We start from the raw sequence: 17,130 nt of genomic DNA on the forward strand, positions 1-17,130 counted from the left end.
AGTCTCACCTTGAATAAATAAGGTGGACTAGCCTTGGAATCAAATTTTATCCAAGAGAATGGCTATCTTAGGATCCCCATACCTAGTCATGACATGACCACAAATGGATTGTTGCTTTTGAAAGTGCATAACATGGTCTAGATGAGCATCAATAGTCTTAGAGGTGTTAATATTAATGTGGGAAAGAACATTATCCTCAGTCTTAGTAGGGTGAGGAACATTATCCTCAATAGCTTCAAAATCAAAAGATAGAACAAGTTTAAGAACCTATTTCTTTGATTTGGTTTTGGAAGTAGTCTTGGATTTAAGAGAAGATTGGGGACGCTTATTTGGAGAGGGTTTCTTAGAGGAGGTAAATGATGTGGCAGATCTAGGAGGTTTATAAGTAGGGGAATTTGTAATAGCCGGTTATATGTCTTCTTGTGATGAATTATTTGAATGAGAAGATCAGAATCAGAGGAGGAGTTAAAGGACTGGACGAAGAAGGTTTCTTCTTTTCGCTAGCTTTGATAGTAGCCTCAAGAGTGGCGTTTTTTTTTCCTCTTACGATTTCTTGTATGGGGTGTTCAAATATGAGTGGGGGAAAGAGAAGGCACCAGAATGGATTCATCCTCTAGGATAGAGATATGATCCCCAAATACTTTTACGAAACAAGAATGAACTCATTTTGGAACAACTTAAGGAACATATTAGAGAATAGTAGAAGGAGAGAGTGCAGTCTTAACAGGAAGTATTTGAAATAAAGCAATTTCTTGGACTGAATATGATGAATAAAACTAGTTGCAAAAGGGATCCTAGGTAAAAGATTCAAGCATGGATTTGAACTCATTCGATGCCCTAAAATTAGATATCTTAATTGAAATAGGCGCAGATATTTGATGATTTTTGGTTATATCAGGATAAAGGATAAGTTCAAGGAAGGGTGAAGTGGCAGTTGGTGAGGATATAGTGAAGTCATCTGGAGTAGGAGGAGAAGTAGTTGAGAAGCCATTGTTAAAAACTTTCAGATATGGAACATTAAGGTTAATTACAGAGAGAGATGATGATAAAGAATGAATAATGGGGGTTTTTATAGAGTAAAATATAAGTTGAATTTTAATGGAAAAGAAAGATGAAACATGTAGGATTAAATGGGTGTGTCAAGTGTAATTGAGTGGGAAAAGGAGAAGTGACACTTGATAGAAGACGACAATAACTTTTTGTAGAGAAAAGAGACTCTTGGGGTTTTGGTGGTTACAATTCCTTTTAAACTTATTAAAAACAAGTATCTAGATGTTTCAAAATACATACTTAATTAATGACTTGAAGTAAATCATACCTTGCATGATCCATGAGCTCCAGTGCTTTAGCTTTCTCAGGTTCTGCATAACTTACCACATGACTCAATTAAATTATCATTTTACTGGAATTGGGATACACAACTAAATATGCAAGACTAAAATGAGTAGCTAAAATTTTATACGTATGATAATTCTTTTCTAGCCAACCATTATGGGTAGGTTATGCAATCTTAATCATCCCCAATTCTATCATATTCTTTTCAAAATGCTCCCTACTTAATGCCTTAGTGAAAATATCAATAATTTGATCTTCAGTAGAACAAAACATGAGTGAGATAAGACGTTTTTCAACATTATCCCTAAGGAAGTGATGTCTTACCTCATTATGTTTGGTTCTTTTAAGTTGCACTGAATTTTTTTGTGATATTAATATCAATAGTATTGTCACAAAAGATTGGAACACATCCAATATACATCCCAAAGTCTTTTAGTTGTTACTTAATCCATAAAAATTGAGTACAACCAGATCCAGCAACAACATATCCATCCTCAACAGTGAACAAGGCCACTGAATTTTGCTTTTTAGTGGACCAGGAGATCAGACATGATCCAAAAAAGTGTGCCATAACTGTGGTGATTTTCCTGTCCACTAGATAGCCTGCATAATCAACATCAACATATCCCACTAACTTAAAATTACTTCCATTTGGATACCACAGACCAAGATCAGTGGTACCTTTGACATATATCAAGATTCTTTTTACAGACTTGAGATGAGATTCTTTAGGATTAGGTTGAAACCTTATATACATAACCCAATACTGAAAAACATAGCAGGTCTACTTGCTGTGAGATAGAGTAGTGAACCAATCATCCCTCTATACAGCTTTTGGTCCATAGATGGACCTGTTTCATTCATATCTAAATTAATGGCAATGGCAAGGGGCGTGCTTATCTGTTTTGCTTATTTTATGGAGAACCTTTTGAGAAGTTTTTTCACATACTTTTGTTGGTGTATCATTGTACCAAAAACTGTTTGCTTGATTTGAAACTCCAAAAAGAAGTTGAGCTCTCCCATCATGCTCATTTCAAGTTCACTACTAATGAGTTTAGCAAAATCATGAGACATATTGATGTTTGTTGAGCTAAATAGGATGTCATCCACATAAACCTGCAAAATCAATAAACCATTCCCATTAGTATTTAGGAAGAGAGTATTGTCAATTTTACCTCTGGTATGTCCATGCTCCAAAAAAAACTTTGGCAATCTTTTATACCAAGCCCTTGGGGCTTGTTTTAATCTATATAGAAAGCTTTATCAAGCTTGTACATATAATCAGGAAACTCATCACTCTCAAAACCAAGAGGTTGTTTGATATACACCTCTTTCTTTAGATATCAATTTAGGAATGCACTTTTTACATTCATTTGACAAAGAGCAAATTCCTTTCAGGCAACAAATGCAATGAGAAGTCTGATTTCTTCAAGTCCGGCCATAGGAGCAAAAGTATCATCATAGTCTATGACTTTCTCTTGATTATATCCCTGGACCACCAACCTTTCCTTGTTCCTTATAACTGTTCCATGTTCATCAACTTTATTTCTATACACTCACTTAGTTCCAATCATAGTTCTTCCTTATGGAGGTGGAACTAAGTGCCATACCTTACTTTTTTCAAACTGGTTAATCTCTTTTTGCATGGCAATGATCCAGTCAGCATCAAGAATTGCTTCATCCAGCTTCTTTGGTTCAATTACTGATAAAAATGCCTTGAATGCACACAAGTTCTTAAGTCTAGCTTTGATAGTGATGCCTGAAGAGAGATTAGTGAGAAAGTTCTCAATAGGATGAGACCCTTGATATTTTTAGCCTTTTGGAACCAATCCTTGTGACCTGCTGTGGTCATAGTTAATGGTTTGAGTTGGAGTTCCTTATGGTTCATTTTCCTTTATTAGTATGCCTTCAGGTCCAATTCACCCTGTTTGAGTGCCTCTAGGTTCAGTTCCCCTTGTCGATGGATCAGGTTGCACAACGTACTCCTTCATCTATTATTTTGTTTCACTCTCTTTCTATAAGTTACTCTCAGCACAAGTTTTATCAAATACTACATGCGGACTTTCTTCAACACAGTTTGTTCTTTTGTTAAGACCCTATGTGCTTTACTATGGTTAGAATACCCTAGGAAGATTCCCTTATCACTTATACCATCAAATTTTTCCAATTATCCTTTCCATTATTATGAATGAAACACTTGCAACCAAAATTTCTAAAGTGAGAAATATTTGATTTTCTTCCTTTTAGTAATTCATAGGAAGTCTTCTCTAGAATAGACCTAATCAGGCATATATTGATAATGTATGCAACAGTACTGATTGCCTCAGCCCAAAGATTTTTTGCAGGATTTCCTGCAAACATCATTGTTCTATCCATATCTTCCAAAGTCCCATTTTCCTTTCTAATACTTCATTTTGTTGAGGTGTTCTAGGAGCAGAGAAATTCTGATCTATATCATTTTCAGAATAAAATTCCAAAAACTTTACATTTTTAAATTTTGTGTCATGGTCAGATCTAGTAAAAATTAGGGAAGTGCCCAATTTCTTTTTTGTTTTCTTAATGAATATAAAAAAGATATCAAAATCATCTTCTTTGGAAGCTAAGAACAATGTCCAGGTAAAACTGAAATAGTCATCAACAATAACAAAAACATACCTTTTACCACCTCTACTTTGAACTCTCACTAGTCCGCACAAATCAACATAGATCAGGTTATAATGCCCCAAATCTGGTACTCGAAATACTACATGGTGCTCATGACCCCGAAGGACCACAAGCTAACCCATGATTGATATATGTACCTGAACACTGTATAATATACTATATAAATGCGGAAACATGTACTGAAAGGCCATAAGGTTCAAAATGTAACATAATTTCTGATAAAATATAGCATCCGAGTGGGTTATGAAATACCCAAAACAACTAAAATAACTAACTGAACATGATAGTCTGAAAGCCTCTAAATTGTCTAAATAAGGAGTTGATGGGACATGTCCCCAGCTAACTCCAACTACTGAAATAAACTGAAAACTGAAATAATAAGGTAATCATTATGTCCTCGATGGATGAGGACTCACTGCTGACTCTGACTACTGAACTGGAATGCTACTGATGTCCTGGAGCTCGTGCTTCTAAACCTATGGTATAAGACACCATAGCGCAAATACGTCAGTACTTTAAATATATTGGTATGCAAGTGAGGTAGGCTGAATGCAAGGGGTTCATATGCATGAACAATACTAATTGACTGACTAACATGAGTGTGAGAATACATGTATGGCTACTGACTGTAACTGAGATTGTGATCGGACTGAGTATTGAGTTCTAACTACTAAGTCTATTGACAACATGGATTAATGAGATCTGAGTTTACTAATACTGGGGTACTAAATAACTGATAACATGAGTGACTGTATCTGACAGTCCTGAATTTTATGGAACTAGCTGAGTTTCATACTATATCTGAGTTGATTGTACCTGACAGTCTAAGATTTGATGGAACTAGCTGAGTTCCATACTATATTTGAGTGACTGTATCTGACAGTCCTAAAATCTGTAGAACTATCTGAGTTCTATTACTGAGATCGAGACTGAGACTGTGGGAGGTAATCATCTAACCGACATGCCCCAAAACTAAACTAGTGGGGTCCAACCGGTAACCCCAGCTGGAAGGGTGTCAATACCATGCCACGGGTAAAGATAAGCTGTGAGGTAACCCTATTATAGGAAGCTCTTCCATCAACCCTCCTGTAGGAATAACCCAAACAAGATGTATTAGTAGCCTTACGAATAGGGGTGTATCTCTACCTATGCTGGCTACGTCGTTCTGGAATGCAAGGATTGCTACTAAGGGTCAAACCCTGCTGATAGGAATGCCCCTATCCTTGGATTCACTCGGTGCTGAATCCTACTCCCAACTAAATATACACTGAATTGATTAACTATACTGAACCGATGCTAATGGTATTGTTTAGTGGAGATAAACTGAGTTCACTGAGTTTCGTTGGCTGACGGAATGCTACTGAGATCTGAGGATTGACTGAGAGTACTGAAGTTACTGAGTTTTACTCGGAATACTGAGGTTACCAAGATTACTGAGTATTGAGATCAGTGAGATTACTGAACTACTGAGATTACTGAGATTTTTGAGATTTCTAGGCTTTTCTGAGTCACATGACTAACTGAGTTCTATGGATCATGGCTTGACTAAGAGTATCGTGAAAACATGACATGGCTCTAGGCATACAACTAACTTGTCGGGTACAAGTACCCCCAGGACTCGATCGCATGAAACTGGCAAAGCATGACTTTCTTAAATACATGAGCACATTAACAATTCATAATACAATACGTTGTAGAATTCATGAAGTACAAGTTTTAAAGCACCACAATGGCCACACATATATGCAAAATTCTTTGACTAAGACATTTTATCAAACACTTGACATGCATGAACTTGTACATGAATGGAAATTTCATATTATCATACTAGTAGGGCACTTTTGTTTCACATAAGCATTTAATCAAACACATGGTGAGCATAGTATATGTAGACAACATTACACAACTGGTAAACATCATGATTCAACTGTAATTTCACCATTCAAGGGTCAAGTCATGGATTAGAATTCAATCGATCATTATCAACATGAGCAAAAGCAAACCCAATATGAAATTCATAAAAGAATCCACACACTTGAACTTTGAAAAGAGATTCTTGGGCTTCATGAACTAAAAGAGTCCGTGAATGAACACTATGCATACCTGGGTTGTGATTTCTTAAAGATCTGTTGAGAAAAACATGAATTCTTGTCTTGGAATTAAGCACCTATGGTTTCTTGTTCTTGGGGATTGATCCTTAAGAGAAACCCTAATTTGTTATTGTAAAAGAATAATGAACTTCTGAGCTATGGTCGGGTGTATTTAGGGGTTAAATCAGGTGAAAAAAGATCCAAATACCTTTTAAAAAATGTCTTAAAAATAACTGAATGGGTGTGTAATGGTGGGCGCAATGCTCCATCGCTGGATCGACGGTCTGTCGGTCTTGATCGTCGTACCTGGGCAGAATGGGGGTTCACTGTCTCCTTTGTGACGGTCCTGAGCAACGGTCCGCTGGCCTAGGCCATCACTCCTGAGTAGAAGGTGGTCTCACTGCGTCGCTGCGACGGCGTGGGCGACGGTCCATCTCTAGTCCGATGGTCCTCCGGCTTGTGCCGTCGCACCTGGGCGGTTTTGACTACCTTCTGTATTTCGGCCATAACTTTCTCTCTCGAGGTCAGATTTTGATGAAATTGGTATCGATGAAAATCTTATTCAATTTTTCATGTGACAAAAAGTGAAAATCTTAAAAATACCATGTGTACAAAAGTGGATTCATCTTTCAAAGAAAGCTTCTAACATTCTTGGGACAAATTTCAAGCTAGGAAAAAGTATGGGGTATTACACAGATCAAGACACTTGGTAGTGCTGACATGATTCTTGGGCTTGAATGAAGATATTACCTGCTTCCCCCTTACACAAGCACTACAAACTTTATCTTCCTTGAACTTAGTCTTGGGAAAGCCCATTACCATCTCTTTAGAATTGATTTTGTTTAATAACTTCAGACTTGCATGTCCAAGTCTCTTATGCCAAAGGAGGGGATCATTTTCAATAACACTTAAGCAAGTCATTCTTGTTTCAGGCATGCTCACAATATCAGCTTTATACACATTTTTGTGTCTTTTAAAAGTAAGCATTATCTCCTTGGTATCCATTCTTTTGACTTTACAACCTGCATAAGTAAAAATTATCTTGTTACCTTTATCACATAATTGTGAGATGCTGAGCAGTTTGTGCTTCAATCCTTCTACAAGGTAGACATATTTCAGTGCTCTTGATCCAAATGTTCCAATCATTCCAACTCTAGTAATAATGCCCTTTATACCATCACCAAATAATACACCCCCCATTTATCTTAGAGAGTGAAATGAATTTTTCTTGTCCCAGTTATGTGTCTTGAACAAGCACTATCTAAGTATCAGTGCTTCTTTCTTCCTTTTACTCTCGTCTGTAAACAAAATCAGGGGTTAGATTGAGGAATCCAGACAAGGTTGGGTCCTTTCTTATGAGTAAAAAGGTGAATAAGATTTCTTTTAGCCCATCGAGGCAACAAGTTGTGTGACCTATTCCTCTGACTAGTTTTATTTTTCTTTATATTAGTCTGTGCTATTATGGAGTTAGGTTTCTTTGCTAGGCTTGTACTTCTAGATCTACTTCTTGCAGCAACTGGACATTCAGTTGTAGAATATCCCAAATTTCCACATATAAAACACAAGTCCTTGGTATTAATAGAACTTTTGTAAAACCATAATCCAGACTTTTCATTATGGTTTTTTCCACTCAATTTATAGGTAATTCTTGAGGAGTTTGTCCATCTATTTGCTCTTTCAAGGTCAAGTTTCATTTTGGAAACCTCTTGACTTAAGATGTTGACTTTTTCTTTTTTACCATACCATTTATTTTTGACCTTTGTCAATTCAGACTCAATTCTTTCTTGTTCTTCACTTTTGACCTTCTTTTCTTTTTAGAGAGAGTCAATTTTAAGACTTCAAATTTTATTGTAAGGTTGGAAGAATCAAGTTTACTAACCTCTTCCTTTAGAGTGCTATATTTCTTTTCAACAGTGTTCTTGCCGGCCTCAAGATCAATATAATCAAATTCAGGCTTGCAAGGCTGCTGAATATTTCATCTCTATCAGAAGTTAATTCTTGAAAAATCATCAATTAAAGTACTCATTAAGGATACAAGCTGTATTTTTTTTAGAATAAGTGTAATTTCTTTTTGAGTTAAAAAATACTTACCTTGGAGGTTGCATTTTCTTCATCCTCCAAGTCTGAATCACCAATTGCCATGAGAGCAGTTTCGTCAGTCTCATTATCCGAGTTTGATCTCCAAGTGGCAACCATAGTATATTCTTCCTTTTCCTCTTCTTTGCCTTATATTTAACTCCTTTTATTCCCTTTCCTTTCTTTATTCAACTTCCCAAAGAGGATAATCTCTGATTTAATGACCAGTCTTCCCATATTTGTAACAACCAGCAGGGTTGTTAGTAGAATGCTTCTTTCTACCTATTCCTTTCTTCTTTTTGAAGAATTCACTGAACTTTTTTAAAATGGAAGCAATTTGTTCCTCACTTAGTTCAACCTCCTCTTCACTATTAGTTGCCTTTAGGGAAAGGTTTTTTCAGCAGTTACTTCCTTTTTCTTGACTTCATCTTATTGCATTTCATAAGTCTTCAAATTACGAACAAGCTTATCCAGGACATCCTGGTAAGATACTTTGCCTCTCTAATTGTTATGACCTTTACATCCTATTTGAACTTGGGAAGAACTCTTAAAACCTTCTCCACCTATTCCTCAGTAGAGATGGCTTTTCCCAAGGATGTCAGCTCATTTCCCAGGGTTGTCAATTGAGTCATTATTTCATGCAAAGATTCATTTTCTCCCATCTTGAAAGCCTCATATTCAATGAAAAGATAGGCAATACTGAACTTTCTCGCTTGAGTTATGCCTTTAAGTGATATAACCTCTCTGTGATATCACTTGTTAAAGTATGAGACCTACTGATTTACTTAGTTTAGCCTAATTGTTGCCTATAAGTGAAATAGGTTATCTAGCGTGTTTCCATAATGCTAAAACAGTAAGTAAATGGGATATTAATTTTTCCCGTAGAAAACACCCAACTCAAAAAGGTGTGAGGAACCATGACCTTTACCTCTATAGGATTTTACCCCAATTTCACAAAAACACTTTGAGCCTCAACAACAACAAACTACAGGACTCTTGTAATCTAGGAATTATGAACTCTAATTCCTACTTCTACAAATTACACAAACCTCCCAAGGTATGTGTTCCTAAGTCTTTGAGTTCCCCAACTTGAATACAATAATCCTAACTCGGTTTATACTTCACTGAGACTAAAAATACATAAACACTACAATAACCAACCTAATACATAGAATCTAAGACACCTTATCTTTTAAGTAATGAAATATGTTCAATTACTAGTTTCTTCAAGCTTTGGAACTGCCAAGTCAATTTGTCAATTGTCTTTGTCTTTGTAAGTGCGTGAGGGACTATTTGATCACTCCCTCTATTTAACAACTCTCCAAAGAGTCCTTCAACAGATAAGTCTTCTATCTTGAGGAAAACTCTCAACTAGAAGAGTTTGTTGTCAAGTGAAAATGCTTATCTAAGTAGAACTCCTTCTTCAACTTATCTTCTCTTATCTTCAAATGTTGTAATCCCACTCAAATTATTCTTTATCCCACGTAATCAACACTTGAGTTTATCATCTGTAATAGCTTGTCCATTTTTAAATCCAAATGTTTATGACTTTATATATCAGTGGACTTGTATCACCTTAACTCTGTATATTAGTGGACCACTTCAACTAACATGTTTCATCTATCAAGTCATCACCAAAACTTCATACATCCCAACAAATTTCCCCTTTTTGGTGATGACAAACCTCTGTCATTGTGTAACTTTTGACTTTTTCCTGTAGACACTAAGTCAAGAACTCTTTAGCAAGAAACAAGTTATTTATGAGTTATAAATATTGCACAACTCTAGTCTTCCCCCTTTTGGCATCATCAAAAAGTAACATAATTAAACCATAAAGTGCACTGCTAAACAAATAATGGCCACCGGGGCTATCACCAAGACAATCAGAATAAGGGAAAAGTACTGAAGTAATGCAATAGTCAAGACAGTAAAAGATTAAACATAGGCAAAGAAGGTTCCATTCATATAGCAGAATATGATTTACAAGCAAGCATAAAAAAGTAGCATAAGAAACCATCTAGGTCAACTGAGTTAACTTCCGAATGGCCTCAGCACTTTCAGCCCTTTCATTAATGTTATTTTGGAATTTAACATAAAATTTATTGATTTATTTATTTATTATACTAGTAATACAGGTAACTAAACAACCCTTAATTAACTCATCCAAATAACACAATCTAGAGAAATGTGATTCTTCTTTTTCTTGTTTCGCCTTTTCCTTTTGAAGTTCTCAGTCTATATGATAGGATCAATTAGTATCATAGAAATTACGCCCTTCAAGTTATTTTTGGAAAAAGTATAAGCATCTTCATCTCTATTTATGAACTCTACTACTCTTGTTAAATTAATCATAGACATGAGCAAATCCCTTGGTATTACGCTAGTGAGTTTGAGGTATTCTTCATTCAAAACCTTCCAATAATTTTCTATTATATCCCTTATTTACATCTATGCTTCTTCTTTTGTGACATCGTACTCATTCATATAACATTCGATGGCAGAAGGTGCATCTCCTCTTTTTTATTCATCCTGCATACGCAAATATGAATAAACAAACAAAATAAAAGACAAAAATAAAGTAAAAAATGTACTGTAACATGCACTTTTATATCATTGGATTCTAAAAAATAAAACTATGACAACTAAAAAGTAACGGAGAGTGTGCATATATACACATTGTATACCTCATGTGATAAAAGATCATTGATTAATATTCCAATCATACAAGAAGCAATAAGTATTGGAGGTTTTGTTGCTATCTAGTCAAATGCATCTTTAGTTGCTTGCTTTCCCATGCCTAACCAAGAAGTGGTTGCTAGCAATAGGTAACCACTTGATGTAATTCCATTCTTAATATACTGCTCCATTGTTGGTAGTTTTTGATGTTTTGCAACACCAATGAACAAGTAGCAGATATATTCACAAAAGTTACTGCAACTTTCTTTCAGTATTTTACCGTTTTGACTTAGTCTAGGCTAGTGGTTGTTTAGTCCTTAAGTTTCTCCTGTTAGTTGAAAGCACTATTGAGTTAGTGCCCTTTATTTTTGCATATTTAGTTGAGTTGTAAGCTATATATAAGGGCTTATCACTGATGAATGAGATACAGAGAAAACAATAGTCTTGCAATTTCAATAAACTCTGCTATTTTACTTCCCTGCTAGTTTCTTTTTTTCTTTCTAATATTTTGTTCTTGAGTGAGCTTGAGATCTTTTCTCAAACATCTGTGGTATCAAAGCCAGGTTTAGATTGAGGTGATCTATTAACAGAAAAAAAATGGCTTCCAATGGAAATTCATTGAACATATCTCAGCCTTCCATCCTCGTTTTAACAGGACAAAGTTATCAGTTTTGGAGCATCAAGATAAAGACTTTATTTAAGTCACAAGATCTTTGGGACTTGATTAAGACAGGGTACGCAGATCTAGACGAAGAGTAACGGCTGAAGGAAAACAAAAAGGATGCAAAGACATTGTTCTTCCTTCAACAGACAGTCCATGAGACGGTGTTTTCCCGAATTGCAGCAGGCACCACTTCAAGGCAAGCATGGAGAATTTTGCAAACTGAATTTCAAGGCTCCTCAAAGGTAATAGTTGTAAAACTCCAAACTCTCCGGCATGAGTTTGAAGCTTTAATCATGAAAGAAAATGAATCTGTGCAAGATTTCTTGTCTAGAGCAATGACTATTATTAGTCAAATGAGGTCATACGGAGACCAAATAATTGATCAAACCGTTGTTGAAAAAAATTCTGAGTTAAACTCCTAAGTTTGATCATGTTGTGGCTGCAATTAAGGAGTCCAAAGATTTGTCGAATTTTCATTCGATGAATTAATGGGTTCTTTGCAAGCCCACGAGGCAAGGATAAACAAGTCAGCAGAAAAGCAGAAAGAAAAAGCATTTCAATCTAAGGTGGAGGCACCCAATCCAAGAGAGCATAATAAGACAACAACAGGAAGAGGACGAGGCAGAGGTCTATTTCATGGAAATAGCCGAGGTCGAGGCCGGGGTAGAGGCTTTGAACAAAGGAATTTTAATGAGCAAAGGGGCAATAGAAATAGCAAGCAATGTTATCATTGTAAGAGATTTAGGCATGTGCAAGCTGATTGTTGGTTCAAGGAGAAACAAGTGAATTATGAGAATTATGCTGAGACAACTGATGAAGAAAGTAAGTTATTCATGACTTATTGTGATACTAGTGAAGTTGCAAGTGATACCTAGTTTATAGATAGTGGTTGCTCCAACCATATGCCAGGCATGAAGTCAATCTTCAAAGAACTTGACGAGACACAAAAATCAATAGGCAGGCTTGGTGATAATAATGGCCTTCAAGCGGAAGGAAAAGGAACAGTAGCAATCAAATACAACCATGGTAAAGTAAAAATTCTTCATGATGTTTAATTTGTTCCTAGTTTGGCACATAATTTACTGAGTGTTGGGCAACTAATGGCCGCTGGATATTCACTTTTGTTTGATGATAGAGCATGTGTCATTAAAGATAAAAATCAGGACAAACAATGGTTAATGTACTCATGGCTGAAAATAGAATGTTTCCGCTAAAAGTTTCGAATATGAAAAATTTTGCTTTGGTTACTGATGCAAAAAATGATTTTGAATTGTGGCATTTGAGGTATGGGCATGTTAATTTCAAGGGACTAAAGCTGCTAAGCCAAAAAGGTATGGTCATTGGATTACCAAAAATTAATTCTTTTGATTTATGCAAAGGTTGCATTTATGGAAAGCAAAGTAGAAAGTTTTTTCCTGATGGAAGGGATTGGAGAGCTTCTACTTGCCTAGAATTAATTCATGTAGATTTATGCGGTCCAATGAATACTGAATCTTTTGGTTGAAGTCGATATTTTTTACCTATCATAGATGATTTTAGTTGCATGAGTTGGGTGTATTTTCTGAAATACAAATCAGAAGCTTTTGAGAATTTTAGAAAATACAAGGCTTTAGTGGAGAATCTCAGTGGGTTGCACATAAAAACTCTCCGAACAGATAGAGGTGGTGAGTTCTTATCTAATGAATTTGTTCATTTTTGTGATGAATCTGGAATTCACAGGGAACTTACTGCACCCTACACACCGGAGTAAAATGGTGTAGATGAACGCAAGAATCGTACCGTTATGGAGATGGCGAGAAGCTTATTGAAAGGCAAGGGACTTACAAACCAATACTGGGCAGAAGTAGTTGCAACCTCAGTGTACCTACTGAATCTATCTCCTACAAAGGTTGTGATGAACCAAACACCATATGAAGCTTGGAAAGGCACAAGTCCTTCAGTAAGCCATTTGCGAATTTTTGGGTGTATTGCTTATGCTTTGGTTAACACCCAAACTCATCAAAAACTAGATGAAAAATCACAAAAATGTATTTTCATCGGTTATTGTCTTGAATCCAAAGCATACAGGTTATATAACCCACTTAGTGGCAAAGTGATAATAAGCAAAAATGTTGTCTTTGATGAAAAGTCAAGTTGGAATTGGAGTGAAAAACAAGTACAACATGAGGTTTCGATACCCTTTGAAATCTCTCCAGACAAAGGACAAGAGGCTGCCCCAGATTCACTTGAAGATGCATTTGCACCAGAGAAATCTGCAACACTTGAAGGACCTTCAGCTAAGCCAATTCCACTAAGAATATCAACAAGAGTTAGAAAAGAGAATCCTAGATATTCTAATCAATCTTGTCAATTTCCTTTTATTGTTTCAGATCCTACATTTTATGAAGAAACAATTGAAAAGGAGGAGTGGAAGAATGCAATGAAGGAAGAATTGATAGCAATAGAAACAAATGAAACTTGGCATCTCACTGACTTGCCAAAAGGAAAGAATGTTGTTGGCTTAAAGTGGATATTCAAAATAAAGTATCATGCAGACGGAAGTGTACAAAAACACAAGGCAAGACTTGTCGCGAAGGGATACTCGCAGCAGCAGGGCATTGATTTTGAAGAGACCTTTTTCCCTGTTGCTTGATTTGAAATGGTAAGAACAATTTTTGCCTTAGCTGCTTAACTGAAATGGTCACTTTATCAACTTGATGTTAAGTCAGCATTCTTGAATGGTGAACTGGATGAGGAGGTTTATATTGCTCAAACTCAAGGTTTCAAAATTAGTGGACAAGAGAAAAAGGTGTACCAGCTGAGGAAGGCACTTTATGGGTTGAAACAAGCGCCATGCGCTTGGTATAGCAAAATTAATTCCTATTTTATTCAAAATAGGTTTGAAAGGAGTGAAAGTGATTCTACTCTCTACTTAAGGAAGCGAGGTAACAATGATCTTCTCGTTGTATGCCTCTATGTTGCTGATTTAATTTATATGGGTTCATCTCACTCTATTATGGCTGAATTTAAATCTAGTATGATGAGTAGATTTGAGATGACAGATTTGGGTTTGTTGCATTATTTCCTTGGGCTTGAGGTGAAACAAAGGGAAGGTGGTGTATTTGTTTCTCAAAAAAATATGCATTAGACCTTCTTAAAAGATTTGGCCTGGTCAATTGTAAATTTGCAGCAACACCCATGAATGTGAATGAAAAATTGCAGCACGAAGATGGTACTGGGCAAGCCAATGCAAGAAGTTATACAAGTCTGGTTGGAGGTTTGATTTATTTGTCTCATACTCGTCCAGATATTTCATACTCTGTTGGTGTCGTTTCAAGGTTTATGAGCAATCCATCGAAGCATCATTTTGGAGCTGCAAAAAGGATTCTACACTATATTGCTGGAACATTGAAACATGGTATTTGGTACTGTCATGTTTCAAATTTCAGATTGGTAGGCTATACTGATAGTGATTGGGGAGGCTCGGTGGATGATAGGAAAAGTACATCAGGCAACACTTCCAGTCTTGGATCAGGCGCAATAACATGGAGTTCTAAGAAACAAGCAACGACGACATTATCAACTTCAGAGGTAGAGTATATCCCAGTAACTTCTTCATCTTGCCAATGCATTTGGCTTAGGAGAATTTTGGCAGATCTTAACCAAAAGCAAGAGAAAGCAACGGAAATTTATTGCGAAAACAAGTCCACGATTGCAATGACTAAGAATCCTGCATTTCATGGAAGAACAAAGCACATTGACATTCGCTTCCATTTTATTTGTGAGCTGGTGGAAAAAGAAGAGATCATAATGATGTTTTGCAACACCAATGAACAAGTAGCAGATATATTCACAAAAGCACTGCCTATCAGAAGCATGTCTACTTCAAATCATTGCTTGGTGTTAGTGATTTTGAATCAAGGGGAAATGTTGAATAAGTGATTCAAAAAAAAAAAAGGAAGAAAAGTTACTGCAACTTTCTTTCAGTATTTTACTGTTTTGACTTAGTCTAGGCTAATGGTTGTTTAGTCCTTAAGTTTCTCTTGTTAGTTGAAAGCACTATTGAGTTAGTGCCCTTTATTTTTGCATCTTTAGTTAAGTTGTAAGCTATATATAAGGGCTTATCACTGATGACTGAGATACAGAAAACAGTAGTCTTGCAATTCCAATAAACTCTGCCATTTTACTTCCCTGCTAGTTTCTTTTTTCCTTTCTAATATTTTGTTCTTGAGTGAGCTTGAGATATTTTCTCCAACAATTTCTTCTCATGATACCATTTTGCCTCTTGAAAATAAGCCCTCACCTTCTTTTTCATCTGAAAAAAAATTAATGAATAATTATATTAGTGAAACGTGCTGTAGTAAATCTGTTTAATAGGCTTACACTGTTCTTAGTTGGGGCCAAACTATATCAAATCATCATAGGATTTGAGGCATAATTATCATTGTCATTGTTAATCAATTTAAGTAATTGTTTGCTACTTTATTTACAAGTACCGCTATTATGGAATAGTTGACTAGAAATGACTTGTTTTCATTTGCCAATTCTTTCTCAATTTCATTGTAAACATCTAGAAGATTGCAGTAAACAATCTTCATATATAATGGTAACTGTTCTGAAGCATCAATATTCCACCTACATATATCACAGTCATCAAATTCATTCAAATTGTTATATTCTATTGGGTAAAAGAACAATGATAAAATATAGTAGTTTATAAATAGATGTATATATAGTTACAAAAAGAATGCTACCTTTCAATTGCTTCTATGAGGAGAGTAAGTTCATCTAGCATCCCATAAATATCATGTGTGTCATCAATAATAGAAAGGAAATATGAAATTCTTCTTAAAATTTTCCTCGCAACGCTATACTGAGGCTCAAAATAGACGCCTAAACTCCAGAAATAAAGCTCTACCAATCTATCTCTTACATCATTTCCAATTCTTTCGACCACCTACAACAAATTATGTGTTTCTTTAGTAGGCGAGCTTGAATGAACTATTTGGTTTGAACTGATATAATAACAAAAGAATACATAAATTTGAAGTTGGAACATAATATAAATTTGGGAGAAAATATTGTGTTTGATCAAAATAAATTTTACTTTAGAAAAAAATTGAAAATTACTTGCAACTTTCTGAGGAAAAATTATTATTTTACTTGAAAGACTCCTCCAGTAAGTTATTTTAACATTTTACCAAAGGTTAAGGCGTATAGATGAATGATAGCCAATTACCTTGTGATATCACATAGCTCCTTTTTATGCAACCTTTGCAAGATGTTGAAGTCCAATTTGGCAAAGTTTAGTAACACCTCATTTTCATGGTAAAATGATATGTATTTCTTTGTTTCTACTCACCATACCATCTTTACTTGAAAATTTCAATGCATTACTGATTGTTGTGTAAGGTAGGAGTTGCTCAAGTTAGGCAAAATTAGTTTCAATTGAGTGATGGTGAAAGTTAATGCTTCATCCAAAATTTCTTCATCATGTACTCTGAATGGTGCTGCCTCATATAAGTTCAACATTCCATGCACGTCATTAACCAAATCTTTCTTGAAATCCTTGGTCGGCAGTTGACTTCCTAAAAACATCTGCTTCAAATTTTGGACGAAGCAAACAGATCATATTTTTCATGAACT

General features: G+C 35.6%; 1 pseudogene; it reads right to left on the reverse strand.

Annotated features, from left to right (window-relative positions):
• Positions 1 to 10,400: 10,400 nt before the first annotated feature.
• Positions 10,401 to 17,116, reverse strand: LOC107846757 (annotated as a pseudogene).
• Between the last annotated feature and the right edge of the window lie 14 nt (positions 17,117 to 17,130).

This window comes from Capsicum annuum, chromosome 9, assembly GCF_002878395.1.
Source record: "Capsicum annuum cultivar UCD-10X-F1 chromosome 9, UCD10Xv1.1, whole genome shotgun sequence".
Taxonomy (NCBI): domain Eukaryota; kingdom Viridiplantae; phylum Streptophyta; class Magnoliopsida; order Solanales; family Solanaceae; genus Capsicum; species Capsicum annuum.